The sequence below is a fragment of the Mobula birostris genome, chromosome 1 (assembly GCF_030028105.1).
Source record: "Mobula birostris isolate sMobBir1 chromosome 1, sMobBir1.hap1, whole genome shotgun sequence".
NCBI classification, from domain to species: Eukaryota; Metazoa; Chordata; class Chondrichthyes; order Myliobatiformes; family Myliobatidae; genus Mobula; species Mobula birostris.
Genome location: NC_092370.1, coordinates 139,264,982 through 139,286,823, shown reverse-complemented (window position 1 = coordinate 139,286,823; position 21,842 = coordinate 139,264,982).

Here is a 21,842-nt window from a genome sequence, read left to right as displayed (position 1 = left end):
ATATTTGTACGGACTCTAGACAAGTTTTTGGAGCGGTGCATGATTTTGGGTCACTCTGGCAATGCAGAGTGTTTATTACGCCTTCGCAGAAGCCAGTACAACACTCGCACCTTATTAAGAATTTATTGCAAGCAGTGCAGTTACCAAAACAAATTGCTCTCACTAAGTGCGAAGCTCACACTAATGCTCCAGCCCCCATAGCACAGGGTAGTGACACCGCTGATACAGCAGTTAAGGAGGCTGCCACTGATGAAAAAGCGATGCATGTGCTCATGCAAGTGCAATGCACTCCAACAGCTCCTACTCCTGCTTTGCAGGATCTGATGCCACCCAAGAAGGGACCCCAGAAAAGGAGAAGAAGATACAGAGGGATAAACAAGCCTTCAGGGACTCTGGCGACATCCGGACAATCGCCCTGCGTGGCCCAGGAATCGCCTTGTTCAGTCAGTGCATGGGAAAGGTCATGTAGGAAAGGGGGTGGGGATAGCACATCAGATACAACTAAAATAATTTGCACCAGGGCTGACAGTAATTGCAGGGCACATTGTGTGAAGCTGTGAAATCTGCCCACAGAATAATAGAGGAAAATCACCTGCTAAATGTAATCATTTGCCACCCGCAGAGGTGCAATTTGCCAATCTGCAGTCAGACTTTGTTCACATGCCTGCCAGCAGGGGTCCAAATATCACTTAGTAATAGTCGATATGTTCTCCAAGTGGGTGAAAGCCTTTCCCACTAGAAAGGATGATATTCAAACTTTGAATAAGAAGATTAATCCCAGATTTGGGTTGCCATACAAATTTAATAGCAAACGATGGATTCATTTTACAGGTAAACTAATCAAAGAATTGGACCAAGCATTAGGCTTCACTTGGGAGTATCATCTTCCGTATTAGCTCCAGTCCTCGTGATTTGTGGAAAGAATGAAAGGAGTATTAAAAGAAACATTGGCTAAAGCATGTCAGGAATCTGGATTGAAGTGGCCAGGGGCCCTTCCTATGACTTTACGTACTCGAAAAAATCAAGTAATTGGACAACTAAGTTAACCCGATTGGAAGTATTAATGAGGTGACCAATGCCGGCCGGATCCCAACCTTCTTTAACAAGTGCTCAAACCTCTCTGGTCTAGACCGATGAGAAAATTACTGAAATTGCTGAATTTTTGGGTGAAGCCATAAGATTGAATCAGGAGCGAATGTCAGCTGCATCACCTCAGCCAGGGGAAGGGAATACTCTTCCTTTTAAACCGGGAGACTATGTGTATGTGAAAACGCTTAAGAAAGACTCTCTTTCTCCCAGGTGGAAGAGCCACTTTCACGTGATTCTGGTGGCAAGGACTGCGGCAAAGGAAGAAGGAAAGCCGGACTGGATTCACAGGTCGTGGTGCAAGCTCGGACACAGTGAAGGACAGGCCGGTGATCCAAAAGGAAAAGTAAACGTTGTTATATTATTGCTTGGACTTTTGTAGGCACAGGCCACCGAATATACAAATAAAGCCCCGTTTCATATACCATCTTATCTCTCGGTTATGAATTTGCTTCTGCTTGCTGGATATGCATTCGCATTCCTCGCTACAGCAAGGGCGTATCCCTTTCAGGCCTGTTCTCAAGGAGGCGCAGTGGCCGAATGGGTCCGCTGACAGAACGGGACCACTTACGAGAGGGAAGGGGATAACTGGGAAGATCAGGATTATATCGTAGATATGACAGAACATAAGAAAGAATGGACACAGGAAGGATATAGTGTGGAGACCTTTAATGGGTACCATCAACTAAGTACAATGTGACCCATTTCCCCCCTCGTTCCTAGTATTGAGCAGTTCCCCAGTGGGCGAATTGTGTGTAAAGCGTAGCTATCTCATGGGGTCAGGGAAGCCCAGGTCTGTTGATATTAGCCACTGTCTACAAACCCTTGACTTCAGCGACCGACTTGGAAGTAACTTCTTATTCTTTAGGAGAAAGACCGCGAACAGTGCACCCGAGGGAGGTGCTGCCCATCAAAATCAAGATGAAAGAGGATCCTACGCTCTGTCTGCCAGAGAAAGCAGGATCTCCCGCTGTCCACACATTTTAATTCCATGTCCCATTCCCATTCTGATATGTCTATCCACGGCCTCCTCTACTGTCAAGATGAAGCCACACTCAGGTTGAAGGAACAACACCTTATATTCCCTCTGGGTAGCCTCCAACCTGATGGCATGAGCATTGACTTCTCAAACTTCCATTAATGCCCCACTTCCCCTTCGTATCCCATCCCTTATTTGTTTGTTTGTTTGTTTATTTATTTACTATTTCCCCCCTTTTTTTCTCTCTCTCTCTCTTTTCTCCCTCTGTCCCTCTCACAATTACTCCTTGCCTGCTCTCCATCCTCTGGGCTCTCCTCCCCTGTTCTTTCCCCCTAGGCTTCCCATCCCATGATCCTCTCCCTTCTCCAACCTTGTATCCCTTTTGCCAATCACCTGTCCAGCTCTTAGCTCCATCCCTCCCCCCCACTGTCTTCTCCTATCAGTTTGGATCTCCCCCTCCCCCTCCCACTTTCAAATCTCTTATGATCTCTTCTTTCAGTTAGTCCTGACGAAGGGTCTCATCCCGAAACGTCGACTGTACCTCTTCGTATAGATGCTGCCTGGCCTGCTGCGTTCACCAGCACTTTTTGTGCGTGTTTCTTGAATTTCCAGCATCTGCAGATTTCCTCGTGTTTGCAAAATCAAAGTGGAAATGCCTTTCATTTTTGCAAATATGGCACTCAGGTTATTTTCAATATGATTCCATATAATAGTACTTGCTTTGTCTGCGGCTCTGGGCCTATCCCTGGCGGACCCGAAAGTGGGTAGAACTTGTTATTTGGCCTGCGTGGTTCCCTTTATGCTGTACCTAAAATACGTGGTTCCCTTTATGCTGTACCTCCATCCGAACCTCGTTTTGGGAATCTTTTAGGAGGGCGGTGCAAAACGTTGGTCTAATATGGATTGATACTGGTATTGATAGTAGTGGTTGTAGCGATCTTTAGATTCATGTGTGCCCGGGTACCCCAGCCCTGGCACGGACTCACAGGGATATTTCAAAGGTGAAGTTGGAACCCTTTGACCCCGAGTATGATGAAGACACTCGTTTGGACATGCAGGCCTTTGCCCCCGGGTTATGACGCTCCTTATGTGGAAGATGGGGAGGAATAAAGTTGATCTGACGATTGAAAAGGAGGGGACTGTGAAAGAAAATTAAGCCGGGTGAGAAGCAGATGAGGTCTGTCTGTCTACTCGTAATAATTAGCAATAATTCCTATTATAAATGAAGAACCGATAAGCACAGATGTTGTGTGTAAGGAAGAACTTTAGCCCTCAAGGCTACAGGACTAACAGCTTGGTTTATTGTAATTAATGGGAACTGATTGTGTATGTGGGGACCTTGTGTCTAATTTTGTGTAAGGTATGCAAGCATCCTGAACTTTGTCGATAAGGTCTAAACCAAACTCTTGACCACTGACAACTGCTGAACTGTTTGTATTTTACGGCATAAAAGGCCATGCTTGCTCTTGCTTTAGCAGAGTCTCTTAGTGGGCTCTCCGTGGTCACATTATAAAGTAACTAAACTGAATACAGAGGCCCGTGCCTTTGTTTAAGTCTAATCGACACAACAGAAGCAAGTGACAGCATTCCAAGCCAAACTGAGTCCATAGATCCGAATCCCCGGAGCATCCGGAGTAGGCCCAAAGCTTCAGTCTCAGTTCGTCATGTTAGCAGGGCAAATCACTGCGAAGCTTGCAGACATGAAGCACAGCAGATGGAGTAGTCTCACAGCCTCAGCACCGTGGAGAGAGGAGTGAACATCACGGGAGAGCGAGCGAAATCGTCCCGACCCTCGCCTCCAGTAGCAACAACCTTTCTTTCCAGTCTACACCGGATCGTGTCTTGCATTAGGACCCAGGCCCCGGCGCAACGATCCGTTCTGGGCCTAGGCGTCGCCGGCCAGCCTGAAGCCGTTCTCAACCTCTCCAAATCGGCTTGACGCTTAGAGCGATTCAACCTTGCACCCATGTTGGGAGGACGGGCATTGAAACTCCTGCTCCTCGACTCCTCTTCACCACATCAATGTCCATCTCGGACAGCGATCCCATCTCGACTTTGCAACGCACCAGCATAGCTCATCCCTCGAATCAACTTTGCCTGTGCGCACCTCTTCATTGTTTGCGGTGATAACTTACCACAATATACTTAAGAATCAGTGTTAGTAATAATGTTTTTAGTTGAATTTCTTGCCTGTTGAACTACCAGTAGGCTGTCATTTGCCTTTGGTAACGCCATCTTAAACCAGAGCAAAGCAACAAATTTCGCAACATTGAACAGTGATAATGATTTATTTCTCTACAGACACCGTAGATCTGTAATTACCAGGTTTATCTCTGCTATCTTTGAATAAAGGTACCATATATTTTAGGATATATTCTAAATTCTCCATCAGTCTCATCAGCTACATTAGAACCCATGTTCAGATTGGAAACAAATTAACCTGACCTCTGAAGAACATACCAGAAAGTGAAGACCAAAGCATAAGCGGGTATTGTGTACTTTGCTGCGAGTCAGATTCTTACAGAAATTGCAGAGTATCTCAGAAGGTCTGGGTGCCAAATTTAAAAACAGGAATGGCATATTCTGTGTTTAGAAATAAGTTAAACATCAATTTACCTACATAGGCAATGCTACATCAAGATCATCTTCAAAAAACGATGCCTCAGAAAAGTGGCATCCATGATTAAAGACACCCACCACCCAGAATATGCCCTCTTCTCATTACCAGCATTAGCAAGGAGATAAAGGAGCCTGAAGACACAGTGTTATAGGAACATCTTCTTCTCTTCCGTCATCAGGAGTGAAGGTAGGACCGATTAGAGATAAAGGTGGGAAGATGTGCCTGGAAGCTGTGGAAGTGAGTGAGGTCCTCAATGAATACTTCTATTCAGTATTCACCGACGAGAGGGAACTTGATGATGGTGAGGACAATATGAGTGAGGTTGATGTTCTGGAGCATGCTGATACTAAGGGAGAGGAGGTGTTGGAATTGTTAAAATACATTAGGACAGATAAGTCCCTGGGGCCTGACGGAATATTCTCCAGGCTGCTCCACGAGGTGAGAGAAGAGATTGCTGAGCCTCTGGCTAGGATCTTTATGTCCTCGTTGTCCACAGGAATGGTACTGGAGGATTGGAGGGAGGTGAATGTTGTTCCCTTGTTCAAAAAAGGTAGTAAGGATAGTCCGGGTAATTATAGACCAGTGAGCCTTACCTCTGTGGTGGGAAAGCTGTTGGAAAAGATTCTTAGAGATAGGTTCTATAGGCATTTAGAGAATCATGGTCTGATCAGGGACAGTCAGCATGGCTTTGTGAAGGGCAGATCGTGTCTAACAAGCCTGATAGAGTTCTTTAAGGAGGTGACCAGGCATATAGATGAGGGTAGTGCAGTGGATGTGATCTATATGGATTTTAGTAAGGCATTTGACAAGGTTCCACACGGTAGGCTTATTCAGAAAGTTAGAAGGCATGGGATCCAGGGAAGTTTGGCCAGGTGGATTCAGAATTGGCTTGCCTGCAGAAGACAGAGGGTGGTGGTGGAGAGGGTACATTCAGATTGGAGGATTGTGACTAGTGGTGTCCCACAAGGATCGGTTCTGGGACCTCTACTTTTCATGATTTTTATTAACCACCTGGATGTGGGGGTAGAAGGGTGGGTTGGCAAGTTTGCAGACGACACAAAGGTTGGTGATGTTGTAGATAGTGTAGAGGATTGTCAAAGATTACAGAGAGACATTGATAGGATGCAGAAGTGGGCTGAGAAGTGGCAGATGGAGTTCAACCCGGAGAAGTGTGAGGTGGTACACTTTGGAAGGGCAAACTCCAAGGCAGAGTACAAAGTAAATGGCAGGATACTTGGTAGTGTGGAGGAGCAGAGGGATCTCGGGGTACATGTCCACAGATCCCTGAAAGTTGCCACACAGGTAGATAGGGTAGTTAAGAAAGCTTATGGGGTGTTAGCTTCCATAAGTCGAGGGATAGAGTTTAAGAATCGCGATGTAATGATGCAGCTCTATAAAGCTCTGGTTAGGCCACACTTGGAGTATTGTGTCCAGTTCTGGTCACCTCACTATAGGAAGGATGTGGGAGCATTGGAAAGGGTAAAGAGGAGATTTACCTGGATGCTGCCTGGTTCAGAAAGTATGCATTATGATCAGAGATTAAGGGAGCTAGGGCTTTACTCTTTGGAGAGAAGGAGGATGAGAGGAGACATGATAGAGTTGTACAAGATAATAAGAGGAATAGATAGAGTGGATAGCCAGCACCTCTTCCCCAGGGCACCACTGCTCAATACAAGAGGACATGGCTTTAAGGTAAGGGGTGGGAAGTTAAAGGGGGATATTAGAGGAAGGTTTTTTACTCAGAGAGTAGTTGGTGCATGGAATGCACTGCCTGAGTCAGTGGTGGAGGCAGATACACTAGTGAAGTTTAAGAGACTACTAGACAGGTATATGGAGGAATCTAAGGTGGGAGCTTATATGGGAGGCAGGATTTGAGGGTCGGCACAATATTGTGGGCCGAAGGGCCTGTACTGTGCTGAACTATTCTATGTTCTATGTTCTATCAGATACCTGAATGGTCCATGAACACCACCTTACTGTTTTTGCTTTCTTTATACACTACTTTTTAATATTTCTTGATATTACTTATAGTGTATGTACTTGATTACACTGTACTCCTGCTGCAAAACAACATATGTCAGTAATAATAGAACTGGTTCTGATTCATAAATTTCTCTTCACTGATCTAATGTAAATGGTTGCATATCATAAGTAATTATGGTCACCATATTTTTGGTTTGCCTAACAGTTATACTCAGAGTGTAGCAGAGTACAAATTATAGCTCAGAATTACTGTTGCAAACCTTAACAGTTTTGCACCTTGAAAGAATTAATGTCCTCTGACCCAACTTACAAACATCTGCCTTCAGAGTCAGAATCAGAATCAGGTTTATTATCACCGGCATGTGACGTGGGATTATTTAACGTAGCAGCAGCAGTTCAGTGCAATACATAATCTAGCAGAGAGAGAAACTTCTAGATACTTGTGTACAGTATAACCTGTACATACACTTAGTGGCCATTTTATTAATACAGGACAAGTGTATGTTTGCTGTCTTCTGTTACCCTAGCCCATTCACTTCAACATTTGATGCGTTTTGCATTCAGTGATGCTCTTCTGCACAATACTGTTGTGATGCCTTGTTATTTGAGTTACTGTTGTCTTCCTATCAACTTGAACCAGTTTGGCTATTCTGCTTTGACCTCTCACTAACAAGACATTTTCCCCTACAGAACTACCACTCGCAGGATGTTTTTGTTTCGGTTTATCGCAGCATTTTTCTGTAAACTCCAGAGACTGTTGTGCTTGAAAATCGTGGCAAATTCTGAGATACTCAAACCACCCCATCTGACACCAACAATTATTCCATGGTCAAAGTTCCTTAGATCACATTACTTCCCATTCTGATTTGAATAACAACTGAACCTCTTGAGCATGTGTATATATTTTTATGCATGGAGTTGCTGCCACATGATTGACTGATTAGATATTTGCATTAATGAGCAGGTACATGAGTGTACCTAATAAAGTGCCCACTGAGTGCACAAAGGAGCATTTGGAGACTGACAAGAGGGATTCACTGGCTGCCTTTCTGATGTGAGAACTGTTTGGGGCTACGTCCTGAAAAAACAGAAATTGAGATGCATTTTTCAACAAACTTTTCTCTTCAGTAGAGACATAAGAGAAACTGCAGATGCTGGTCAGACAGCATCTGTGGGGGCAGTGGTGATGCAGAATCTGGTTGGTTCTGGTTCAAGTTTATTGTTATTTGACCAAACCCATGTATACAGCTAAGCAAAATATTGTTCCTCTGGGGTCACGTTCCAAAACATAATGCATATAATCACGCACAATACATATAGTTATGTTCCAGCACGTACAGTTACAAAATAATATTATAGCACAAGTCCCTGAGTGGGTTGGCCTGAAGATTGACCGGTTGACATAAAGTGCAAGGTGCATGTCTGTGTAAGACAGTATAATGTTACTGGCACTATTAGAATGAAACAAGCAGTCAAAAAGTAGCAATAAAAGATGAAAAGTGATTAGTGCAGGATAAGAGTGTGTCTATGAGTTGGAGAGTGCAGGGGGAGGGTAGGTGACCATTCAGACAGTGTGTACATATTGACTGGGTGGTAGCAAGGTGTTATGAAGAAGCTTGGGAGAAGGAGCAGTTTTCTAGCCTGACATTTCTGGTTCATATGCAGGAAGTCAAGGATATTGTGAGAAGGGTAGGAGGGGTACACTTTATTCAGTTAAGGAGGTCCCTAATAAAGTGGCCACTGAGGACATGCTCTTTAGGTCATCCCATTCAAGATACAAGATTTAAGATTGTTTATTCTCCTTCTGCACTGCATGAGAGCAAAGGAGGACAACATTTTTGTTACTCCATAACTGGTGCAGCATAAGAAAACACAATAAGCATAAAAACACTATAAATATAAAAGTAATCCTATTAGAAACACAAGGTACAAGTCACTGTTGAGTGTGGCCATTAGTTTCTTCTCCAGCCCTTTAGTTTTCCCACCCACCTGCCTTTATATATAACCTAGCTATCCTCCTTCCTCTTCTCCCCCCCCCCATCTTTTTATTCTGGTGTCTTTCCCCTTCCTTTCTAGTCCTAAAGAAAGTTCTCAGTCTGAAATGTTAAATACTCACTCTTCTCCATGGATGCTGCCTGACCTGCTGAGTTCCTCCAGCATTTTGTGTGTGTTGCTCTGCATTTCCAATATCTGCAGAATCTTTCATGTACAAGATCAGCTTATTTATAGCAATTTATGGTATGTACATTAGGTGACTCTAAGTGCAGGAGTATCTGAACATAAGGTGACTTTGATATTCATTTCCTGGATTAAACTGATATATTTTACCCCTTTGGCCTGGGTATTTACTAACAACCAAAGATCCCCTTTTTTTCATTTATTCCGTGGTACTAGGCAGGGTTGCCCTCTTAGTCCATTACTATTTGATATTGCCTTGGAACCGCTAGCTATTGCCATTCGTGACTCCCCTAATATATTTGGTGTTACCTATGGAAATGAGACTCATAAATTATCACTACATGCAGATGATCTACTATTATATATTTCTAACCCAGGGAAATCTATTCCGGCAGTATTAACTTTGCTTGCTCAGTTTAGTAGCTTTTCTGGTTATAAACTGAACCTAAGTAAGAGTGAACTCTTTCCGTTAAATATGCAGGTTCCTATTTATAGAAATTCTCCATTTAGACTGATTACTGATTATTTTGCTTATTTGGGAGTTAAAATTAATAAGAGACATAAGGATCTATTCAATTTCAACCTTTTACCATTAATTAATCAGGTTAAACAACTGATTACTAAATGGTCCCCTTTGTCTCTATCATTGATTGGCCGTATTAATCCTTTTAAAATGATTATTTTACCCAAATTTTTATATTTATTTCAAGCGATACCGATTTTTATTCCTAAATCTTTTTTTGATACCATTGACTCTAAAATTTCTTCTTATATATGGCAAAATAGAAATCCCAGATTAAGTAAAAAATACTTACAGAAATCTAAGAAAGAGGGTGGTTTGGCATTGCCTGTCTTAAGATTTTACTACTGGGAAATTAATATCTGATACTTAATATTTTGGACACAAGATTGGAATATAACTCCAAGCCCATATTGGTTAAACCTTGAAGGCCATTCTGTACAAGGGTTTTCTTTAGCCTCCATTTTAGGAACTTCATTGTCTTTTGTACTATCTAGATTGAATAAACAAATTTTCAACCATATAGTTAAACATACATTTTAGTCCCATATAAACGCTACTTGTGATAGATGTCACTCTGAAGTGGCTTCTTCAACCCATATGTTTTGGTCCTGTCCTCTTTTGGAAAAATATTGGAAAGACATTTTTGATATTATTTCAGCAGTTCTATGCTTTGATTTAAAACCGCATCCTATTACGGCAATCTTTGGATTGCCAATGGTAGAACATAGATCTTTATCTTCTTCAGCCTCTCGAATGATAGCTTTTGTTACTTCAATGGCGAGAAGATCTATTTTGTTGAACTGGAAGGAAATTAATCCTCCAACTACATTCCAATGGCTTTCTCAAACCATATTAAGTTTAAATTTAGAAAAAATTAGAAGTGATATTTTTGACTCCGGTTAAATTTGAAGATACCTGGAAACCTTTTATGCAACATTTTCATATGATGTAATCTGACCTTTCCGAATCTTTTTTTCTAAAATTATATGATGAGAGGAGCGGAGTTAGCGACATTAAGGATCATGTCTGATACAAGTTGTTGGTCTAGCCCTGTTTAGCCTTTTTTTTGTTTTTTTTTTCTCTTTTTCTTCTGGGTTTTTTTTTGTTTATGTATATATATTTTTTCTTTTTATTTCGTTGTTAATGTTTAATCTCATTATGAATTTGGAAGTCTTTTATTTCTATGTTACTTAAAATTCATTTTATATATGCTGATGAACATTTTTCCAATCTCTTTGTACCAATTTTGTTATTGAGTTTATAATTTTGAAAAATTAATAAAAAGATTTAAAAAGAAAAGAAAGGTGACTGATAGGAAATGATAAAGTGACCATGTGACTCTGTTTCAGGTACTCTTCTAGGTAGCAGCAGGACATATGAAAACACGGTAGGACAGTGATTGTGTCAGTGTAGGTATGAAGTGTGAAGGTAAAGCATAAAGTGGCAGTTCATTCTTCACTTGTGTGTCTTTGGGTATTAAGGTGAATAAGTAAAACAAGAAAATAATAAGGGTGATTATAAAACTTCTTAATTAAAGCTTTCTCAGCTTTGAAACAAATCTTGGTAGGTTTAAGATTGGTTTTCCTGAGTCTTCTCCCGGCACTGCTGGTGCTGCCAGCAAACTCAAAAAATAGAGCAGATAATGGAAAACTAAACTTGTAACAACAGCAGAAAATCAGCAACAAAAATGCCAAAACATGCATTTCTGCTCTATGCTGTTATTATGTTTAAATCAGAATGGTTCCTGGGAAAATTAATAAGTTTTTCTTGTTTCTTATTCACTGTGGAAAGATGTCATTATTTCTAGATGCATGTGCTGAAACGGTAGAATATTGCCAACAAACTATATTGGTAGTGTTAGCCAAAAGTTAGTGCTTCTAATTTCATATTTATTGATTACTAAGTCTCACCAACTTGTTCTGCTAACATATTGGAAAGGATAGAGCCATTGTGTCTGCCTACTCCTGTACGACTGAACCCGTGTCCTCATACCTCAACTCCATTCTACACCCCTTGGTTCAGTCCCTTCCCACCTACATCCATGACATTTCACATGCTCTTGGTCTCCTCAACAACTTCCAATTCCCTGGCCCTGACTGCCTCATTTCCACCATGGATGTCTATTCCCCATCATTAAGGCCTTAAAGCTTTCCACTTCCTTCTCAACAAAGAACCAACCAGCTTCCATCCACTACCACCTTCCTTCATCTGGCAGAACTGGACCTTGTCCTCAACAGTTTTTCCTTTAGCCCCTCCCACTTTCTCCAGACTCAAGGGGAAGCCCTGGATACCTGCATATGTCCCAGCTATACCTGCTTTTTTGTTGGATATGTAGAACGGTCCATGTTGCAAACCTTTTCTGGTAATGCTGCCCAACTCTTCCTTCACTACCACTGCATTGGCAATGCTTCATGCACCCATCAACTTTGTCTCCAACTTCTACCTTTCCCTTAAATGCACTTAGTCCATTTCTGATACCTCCAACCCTTTCCTCAATCTCTCTGTCTCTGTCTCTACTGATTCTCATAGCAATCTTGATTATACCCCTTCCACCCTGTAAAAATGCTATTCCCTATTCTCAGTTCCTTCTTCCCTGCTGCATCTGTTCCAGGAAGGAGACTTTCCTTCCCAGGACATAAGAGATGTCCTCCTTCATCAAAGATCGGGATTTACCTTCCTCCAGAATTGATCCTGCCCTCACCTGCACCTCTGCCTTTTCCTGGATATCTGCACTCACCCCATCTTCCTGCTGCCATAATAGTGATAGAGTTCCTCTTGTCCTTACCTACAGCCCCATGAGCTACTTGAGACCAAGCACTTGAAATTGAAATATCTTTATTGTCATTGCATAGTGCAATTTGTCATGCACCAATACAGTGAAAATGAGTTTGCAACTCTCATACTCAATGCTATAAAACAACAAATAAAATGAACAATAAATAAAATCAAGTAACCAGCCAGTACAAGCAAGGTCCAGCAGTACAAAAGCACAACACAGATGCATGACAGCCATAAAACCAGTATTAAAGTAGCAATATAACAAATTTATGGATGATGCTTGATCGATTGGTTCAGAGAAATTATAGCTCTGGAGCAAAAGCTATTTTTCAGTCTGGAAGTGCGGGCATAGAAAATCTTATAACGTCTGCCAGATGGAAGAAGTTCAAACAGATGATGACATGGGTATGTATTGTCCTTACAGATGCTTGTAGCTTTCCTTAGGAAGCGAGAGCTGTAGGTGTCCTCCAGGGCTGGAAGCTGTGTCTCGATGATCTTCCGTGCGCTAGAGACGACCCGCTGAAGTGCTTTCCTATCAGCTGCTGTACAACTGAGATACCACACAGAGATGCAGTATGTTAAGATGCTCTCTATGGTGCAGCAGTAAAAGTTCACCAGCATCTGTTCAGGTAGACCGGCTTTTTTCAGCGTTCTGAGGAAAAACAAGCATTGCTGTGCTTTCTTAACTATTGTAGTGGTGTTAGTGGACCATGTAAGGTCTTCTGAGATATGTATTCCCAGAAATCTGAAACTGGACAATCTCTCCACTATGTCTCCGTTAATGTAGACTGGGGCGTACTCGTCATCCCGTGACTTTCCAAAATTGATAATTAGCTCCTTAGTCTTTGCTGTATTAAGAGACAGGTTGTTCTCTGGGCACCAGCTCACTATGTTCTGTATGTCCACTCTGTACACTGATTCGTCTCTGTTGGAGATCAACCCGATCACTGTTGTGTCATCTGCGAATTTGACGATGGTATTAGTGTTAAATGCAGGTACACAGTCATAAGTGAAGAGGGAGTAGAGTATGGGACTCAATCCACAACCTTGTGGTGTACCAGTGTTCAGGATAGTAATGGAGGACAGGCGAGGGCCCAGTGTCACTACCTGCGAACACTCTGACAAGAAATTCAGGACCCAGTTGCAGAGTGATGAGCTGAGGCCTAGCTGGTGGAGTTCAGAGATGAGCTTGATGGGGATGCCAGTATTAGAAACAGAGCTATAATCAACAAACAACATTCTCACGTATGTGCCCTTTCCCTCCAGGTGTGTCAGGACAATGTGAAGAGCTAATGAGATGGCATCCTCCGCGGAGTGTGAGTCCAGTGTAGCAGGAATACTGACTTTAATGTGGGAGAGGACCAATCTCTCAAAGCACTTCATTATTATTGGTGTGAGGGCAACTGGGCGATAGTCATTCAAATTGTTGATGTTTGTTTTCTTCGGGACAGGCACTATGATGGCTGACTTCAGACACTTTGAGACCGTTGCCTGAGATAGGGACAGATTGAAAATTCTCATAAATACATCAGTCAGTTGTTCAGCGCAGTCTTTAAGTACCTGTCCTGGAACTCCATCTGGGCCTGCAGCTTTTCGTGGATTGACCCTCTACAGCGTACACTTTATGAGATATCCGTACTGGGGCATTCGGAATATGGAGTGCAGCCTTGAAAACGGGCAATAATGAGCAAAGTGCAGGGAGTTGGAAAGCTTTATGATCAGGTTGATAATCATATTGCTCAACTGATAGCTGGTGAGTTTATCCCAGTTTTAAAAGACATTTTCACTTGGACAACATACACTGAAGATGGAAGAGGAATAAAAGGCCCTGCAAGAAAATGTTATGTGAAAATTTAGGTTTCCAGACAGATTACTTAGTTACTGTCTGTTACACCACTGGTGTTTAGGGCAGTAATTAAGGTCCTCCATCTCTGGTGGTGTTTAAGGCTTCCTTCATTGTGTCAGTAACTTCCTCCTGGCTTTCACTGTAAATCATGCAAGTCCCAGGTAGAGACTCAGGAATACTGTCACATTCAGATGTAGGAGGATTCTTCATTGCTGTTTCCGTAACAATTTTGTGTTAGGGCTATGTTGTTATCCCTAAGCTGAAATGCCAAACCTGGAGGAATGGTGGACCACTCTTAGTCTGTCCTCTACCCTCTGACCTGTTTGACATGGATGCCCCTACCAAGAGACAAAGCATAAACCCCTGATTCCTGCCAACATAGCTTTTCAGAACATTGAGGCAAGCGAGCCTCCGAACCACAACAAGGTTGTGGTCCTCTTGGAGGTTCCAGACATATGACTTGTTTTAATTGGAGTCTATTCTTGATGGAATTAGCTGATAGTGTGATGAGCAAGTTAGTGTAGTGATCTAAGAGTACTATTTGTACTTGTTTATGTGGTAGAATACTAACTTGCATCAGTAGGCCAAATAATTATTCTGATATGTATTTCATAAAATTATAGAAATGTACAGCACAGACTGGAGCTTTTCAGACTCATTTTGTCCATACTGACTGTGATGTCTGTCTGCAGTAATCCCATTTGCCTGAATTAGGCCAATATCCCTCATTGCCTTTCCTGTCTGAGTATCCATTCATAGTAGTAGTGAGATCACTCGAGTTGAGTGTGATGTTCTCCTGAGGGGTTGTCTATTGGCGGGTCCTCAGGTGGCTGTAGATCCACAGGTTCTGGTACAATGTGGACAAGAGGGAATGGTAGCTGTGGGTAGTGGTTGGGTCTTTTGATTGGACAGTCTGTCCTGTCACAGCTGCCGCTTGTTCTCTGTGGCACGACAAAAGTCATTCTTATGTAGCGCAGCCCCCCCGGACAGATTTACCCATCCAAATCTCTTTGAAACATTATGATTGTACCCATCCCCACTGTCTCCTATGGAAACTCATTCTGGATACTCACCACCATGTGGAAGAACTTATCAAGACTTTCTTTAAGCTTCTCCCCTTCACTGGAATGTAACGAGAGCGTCTTGGACCTCCAGGTGGCCCACAGCAGGGTTGATTGATAAGTTTGTGGCCTAAGATAGAAGGAGATGAGTTATACAGCTCTCGTTACATGCACGTGCAGTTCAACTCTTTGAGTGAAAAGGCAGAAAGTTTGTTAATAACTCATCTCCTTCTGCCTTAGGCCACAAACTTATCAATCACCCCTGCTGTAGACCACTTCTGGAGGTCCAAGACACCGGCTTCTACAAAGAAAGGATCCGTATGCTCCACGACTGCTGGACTAAGTGTGTAAATGTACGAAAAAATAAATGTGCTAGGTTTTCTAAAATTGACTCCTTCTACCTTAGGCCACGAATTTATCAATCACCCCTCGTAAAAGCTTTGTTATACACCACCTTCCTACTAATTTTTGCTATATTATATGCCTTCTCTTTTGCTTTTATTCTCTCTTTGACTTCTCTTGTCACCCATGGTTGCCTCATTCTCCCTTTAGAATACCTTCATCTTTGTGATGTATCTATCTTCTGCCTTCTGAATTGACCCCTGAAATTCTAGGCATTGCTGTTTTGTTATCATCCCTGCTATTGTCACCTTCCAATTAACTTTGGCTAGCTCTTCTCTCATGTGTCTATAATTCCCCTTACTCCATTGTAATACTAATACGTTTGACTCTATCTTCTCCCTCTCAAAACTGCAGGGTGAGTTCTGTCATATTACGATCACTGTCTTCAGAGGGTTCCTTTACCTTAAGCACTCTAAGCAAATCTCATTTCTTACGCAGCACCCAATGCAGAGTTGCCTTTCTCCGAGTGGGCTGAAACAGAAATCTTGTAGGCATTCTACAAATTCTCTCTCTAGGGATTCAGCGCCAACCATGCTGCCCCCAAAACAATTCATTTCAATGTTTCAATGAAAATGTGACAATAAAGCTAATCTTTAATTTATAATTTTTAATGTTAATTTTAAATAATTGCCTGAAATGAAATATGTTTTGACAGGCTACTGACGAGAAATATTTGTTTTGTTAATTTAAATTGATTGGGAAGTTCTTTCACTGCTTTGGAGCGTTTCTGATAATCACAGCCTCCACTCTATTGAATGAACTTGGGCACATGCAGGAAGAAATCTACAGCATGATGTCCCAAGAAAAGTCATAAGATTAGTAATATGAATAAAAGTTTGTAGATATTGTGTGTGTGAATACTAGAGACAAGAGACACAGGATTGACTCTTCTCCTGTAGCCCAGTTTGAAGTGTCCTCTGAAGATGAGAGAGTGAAGATCTCAGTGGAAAAGGAACTGTGTTATTGGAGGGCATGATAAGGGTACTTAAGGAGGTGGCTTTAGAAATTGTGGACACATTGGTAATCATTTTCCAATGTTCTATAGATTCAGGATCAGTTCCTGTGGATTGGAGGGTGGCTAATGTTGTCCCACTTTTCAAGAAAGGAGGGAGAGAGAAAACTTGGAATTATAGACCAGTTAGCCTGATGTCAGTGGTTGGAAAGATGCTAGAGTCAATTTTAAAAGATGAAGTTACGACACATTTGGATAGTAGTAACAGGATAGGTCCCAGTCAGCATGGATTTACGAAGGGGAAATCGTGCTTGACTAATCTTATCAAATTTTTTGAGGATATAACTATGAAAATAGACAAGGGAGAGCCAGTGGATGTAGTGTACCTGGACTTTCAGAAAGCCTTTGATAAAGTCCCACATAGGAGATTAAGTGGGCAAAATTAGGGCGCATGGTATTGGGGGCAGAGTACTGACATAGACTGAAAATTGGCTGGCTGACAGAAAACAAAGAGTAGCAATTAACGGGTCCCTTTCAGAATGGCAGGCAGTGACCAGTGGGGCACAGCAGGGTTCAGTGCTGGGACCACAGCTGTTTACAGTATATGTTAATGATTTAACTATATAACCATATAACAATTACAGCACGGAAACAGGCCATCTTGGCCCTTCTAGTCCATGCCGAACTCTTACTCTCACCTAGTCCCACCGACCTGCACTCAGCCCATAACCCTCCATTCCTTTCCTGTCCAATTTAATCTATCCAATTTAACTTTAAACGACAACATCAAACCAGCCTCAACCACTTCTGCTGGAAGCTCGTTCCACACAGCTACCACTCTCTGAGTAAAGAAGTTCCCCCTCATGTTACCTCTAAACTTTTGTCCTTTAACTCTCAACTCATGTCCTCTTGTTCGAATCTCCCCCACTCTCAATGGAAAAAGCCTATCCATGTCAACTCTATCAATCCCCCTCATAATTTTAAACAACTCTATCAAGTCCCCCCTCAACTTTCTACGCTCCAAAGAATAAAGACCTAATCAGTTCAACCTTTCTCTGTAACTTAGGAGATGAAACCCAGGCAACATTTTATTAAACCTCCTCTGTACTCTCTCAATTTTATTGACATCTTTCCTGTAATTCGGTGACCAGAACTGTACACAATACTCCAGATTTGGCGTTACCAATGCTTTATACAATTTCAACATTGCATCCCAACTCCTATACTCAATGCTCTGATTAATAAAGGCCAGTATACCAAAAGCTTTCTTCACCACCCTTTCCACATGAGATTCCACCTTCAGGGAACTATGCACCATTATTCCTAGATCCCTCTGTTTTACAGCATTCGTCAATGCCCTACCATTTACCATGTATATCCTATTTTGATTAGTCCTACCAAAATGTAGCACCTCACATTTTTCAGCATTAAACTCCATCTGCCATCTTTCAGCCCACTCTTCTAACTGACCTAAATCTCTCTGCAAGCTTTGAAAACCTACTTTATCATCCACAACGCCACCTATCTTAGTATCATCTGCATACTTACTAATCCAATTTACCACCCCATCATCCAGATCATTAATATATATGACAAACAACATTGGACCCAGTACAGATCCCTGAGGCACACCGCTAACACACCATCCTCCGATCTGACACACAGTTATCCAGCACTACTCTCTGGCGTCTCCCACTGCTGAATCCATTTTGCTACTTCAATATTAATGCCTAATGATTGAACCTTCCTAACTAACCTTCCATGTGGAACCTTTTCAAAGGCTGTACTGAAGTCCATATAGACAACGTCCACCGCTTTACCCTCATCAACTTTCTTACTAACCTCATCAAAAAATTCAATAAGATTTGTCAAACATGACCTTCCACGCACAAATCCATGTTAACTGTTCCTAATCAGACCCTGTCTATCCAGATAATTATATATACCATCTCTAAGAATACTTTCTGTCAATTTACCCACCACTGATATCAAACTCAGAAGCCGATAATTGCCAGGTTTACTCTTAGAACCATTTTTAAACAATGGAACCACATGAGCAATAGGCCAATCCTCTGGCACCATCCTCTTTTCTAATGATATTTGAAATATTTCTCTCTGAGCCCCTGCTATTTCCATACTAACTTCCCTCAAGGTCCTAGGGAATATCTTGTCCGGACCCGGAGACTTATCCACTTTTATATTCCTTAAAAGCACCAGTGCTTCCTCTTCTTTAATTGTCATACTTTCCATAACTACCCTTCTTGTTTTCTTTAACTTACACAATTCAATATCCTTCTCCCTAGTGAATACTGAAGAAAAGAAATTGTTCAAAATCTCCCCCATCTCTTTTGGCTCCGCACATAGTGGTTCACTCTGATTCTCCAAGGGACCAATTTTATCCCTCATTATCCTTTTGCCACTAACATTGCTGTAGAAACCCTTTGGATTTATTTTCACCTTACTTGCCAAAGCAGCCTCGTATCTTCTTTTAGCTTTTCTAATTTCTTTCTTAAGATTCTTTTCACATTCTTTATATTCCTCAAGCACCTCATTAACTCCAAGCTGCCTATATTTATTGAAGATCCCTCTCTTTTTTCGAACCAAGTTTCCAATATCCCTTGAAAACCATGGCTCTCTCAAAATTTAACCTTTCCTTTCAACCTAACAGGAACTTAAAGATCCGGTACCCTCAAAATTTCACCTTTAAATGACCTCCATTTCACTATTACATCCTTCCAATAAAACAAATTGTTCCAATCCACTCCTTCTAAATCCTTTCGCATCTCATCAAAGTTAGCCTTTCTACAATCAAAAATCTCAATCCTAGGTCCAGTCCTATCCTCCTCCAAAATTATATTGAAACTAATGGTATTGTGATCACTGGACCCAAAGTGCTCCCGAACACATACCTCCGTCACCTGCCCTGTCTCATTCCCTAACAGGAGATCCAACACTGCTCCTTCTCTAGTTGGTACCTCTATGTATTGCTACAAAAAACTATCTTGCAGACATTTGACAAACTCCAAACCATCCAGCCCTTTTACAGAATGGGCTTCCCAGTCTATGTGTGGAAAATGAAAATCTCCCACAATCACAACCTTGTGCTTACTACAAATATCTACTATCTCCTTACAAATTTGCTCCTCCAGTTCTCAGTCCCCATTAGGTGGTCTATAATACACCCCTATAAGCAACACTACACCTTTCCTATTCCTCAATTCCACCTAAATAGCCTCCCTAGATGAGTCCACTAACCTATCCTGCCAGAGCACCACCGTTATATTTTCTCTGACAAGCAATGCAACACCTCCCCCTCTTGTCCCTCCTATTCTATCACACCTGAAGCAACGAAATTCTGGAATATTTAGTTGCCAATCACACCCCACCTGCAACCACGTTTCACTAATAGCTACAACATCATATTTTCAGGTATCAATCCATGCTCTAAGCTCATCCACCTTTCTGACAATGCTCCTAGCATTAAAATAGATGCATTTTAGAAACTCTCCACCTCCCACTCTCTGTTTATCCTTAATGGAGCAAACAACTTTGTTATCTTTTTCTTCCTTTTCCCCTGTATCTTTGGTCTGATTGCCCCTGATCTCTGTCCCCTGCCTATCCTCCCTCACACACCGCCTACCTGCCTTCTACATCTGTGAAGCAACCTCCCCTCTCCTAGTCTCCTTAATTTGATTCCCTTCCCCTAACCATTCTAGTTTAAAGTCACCTCATTAGCCCTCGCAAATCTCCCCGCCAGGATATTGGTCCCCCAGGATTCAAGTGTAACCCGTCCTTTTTGTACAGGTCACGCCTGCACTAATAGAGGTCCCAATGATCCAAAAACTTGAATCCCTGCCCCCTGCTCCAATCCCTCGGCCACGCATTTATCCTACATCTCATTGCATTCCTACTCTCACTGTCGCGTGGCACAGGCAGTAATCCCGAGATTACTACCTTTACGGTCCTTGTTCTCAACTCCCTTCCTAACTCCCTGTATTCTTCTTTCAGGACCTCATCCCTTTTCCTACCTATGTCATTGGTACCTATATGTACCACGACTTCTGGCTGCTCTCCCTCGCACTTCAGAATCTCTTGGACGCGATCAGAAACATCCTGGACCCTGGCACCAGGGAGGCAAACTACCATCCGGGTCTCTGGACTTCATCCACAGAATCGTCTATCTGACGCCTCAACTATCAAGTCCCCTATTACTACTGCCCTCCTCTTCCGCTCCTTACCCTCCTTAGCTACAGGGCCAGACTCGGTGCCAGAGGCACGGCCAGTGTTGCTTCCCCCAGGTATGCTGTCCCCCCCAACAGTACTCAAACAGGAGTATTTATTGTCAAGGGACACAGCCACAACCACAGGGGTACTCTCTATTACCTGATTCTTCCTATTCCCCCTCCTAAACATGACCTACTTGTCTTCCTCCCATGGCCCTGGTACGACCACCTGCCTGTAACTCCTCTCTATCATCTCCTCACTCTCCCTGACCAGACGAAGGTCATCGAGCTGCAGCTCCAGTTCCCTAACATGGTCTCTTAGTAGCTACATCTCAACACACCTGGCGCAGATGTGGATGTCCGGGAGATGAAGGGATTAAAAGTAACATTAGCAAATTTGCAGACGACACAAAGCTGGGTGGCAGTGTGAAATGTGAGGAGGATATTATGAGAAAGCACGTGACTTGGACAGGCTGGGTGAGTGGGCGGATGCATGGCAGATGCAGTTTAATGTGGATAAATGTGAGGTTATCCACTTTGGTGGTAAGAACAGGAAGGCAGATTATTATCTAAATGGAGTCAAGTTAGGAAAAGGGGAAGCACAACGAGATCTAGGTGTCCTTGTACATCAGTCACTGAAAGCAAGCATGCAGGTATAGCAGGCAGTGAAGAAAGCTAATGACATGCTGGCCTTCATAACAAGGGGAATTGAGTATACGAGCAAAGAGGTCCTTCTGCCACTGTATAGGGCCCTGGTGAGACCACACCTGGAGTATTGTGCTGCAATTTTGGTCTCCAAATTTGAGGAAGGACATTCTTGCTATTGAGGGAGTGCAGCGTAGGTTCACAAGGTTAATTCCCGGGATGGTGGGACTGTCATATGTTGAAAGATTGGAGTGACTGAGCTTGTATACACTGGAATTTAGAAGGATGAGAGGGGATCTGATTGAAATATATAAGATTGTTAAGAGGTTGGACATACTGGAGGCAGGAAGCATGTTCCTGTTGATGGGTAAGTCCAGAACCAGAGGCCACAATTTAAGAATAAGGGGTAGACCATTTGGAACGGAGTTGAGGAAAAACATTCTCACCCAGAGACTGATGTATATGTGGAATGCTCTGCCCCAGAAGGCAGTGGAGGCCAAGTCTCTGGATACTTTCAAGAAAGAGATGGGTAGAGCTCTTAAAGATAGAGGAATCAAAGGTTATGG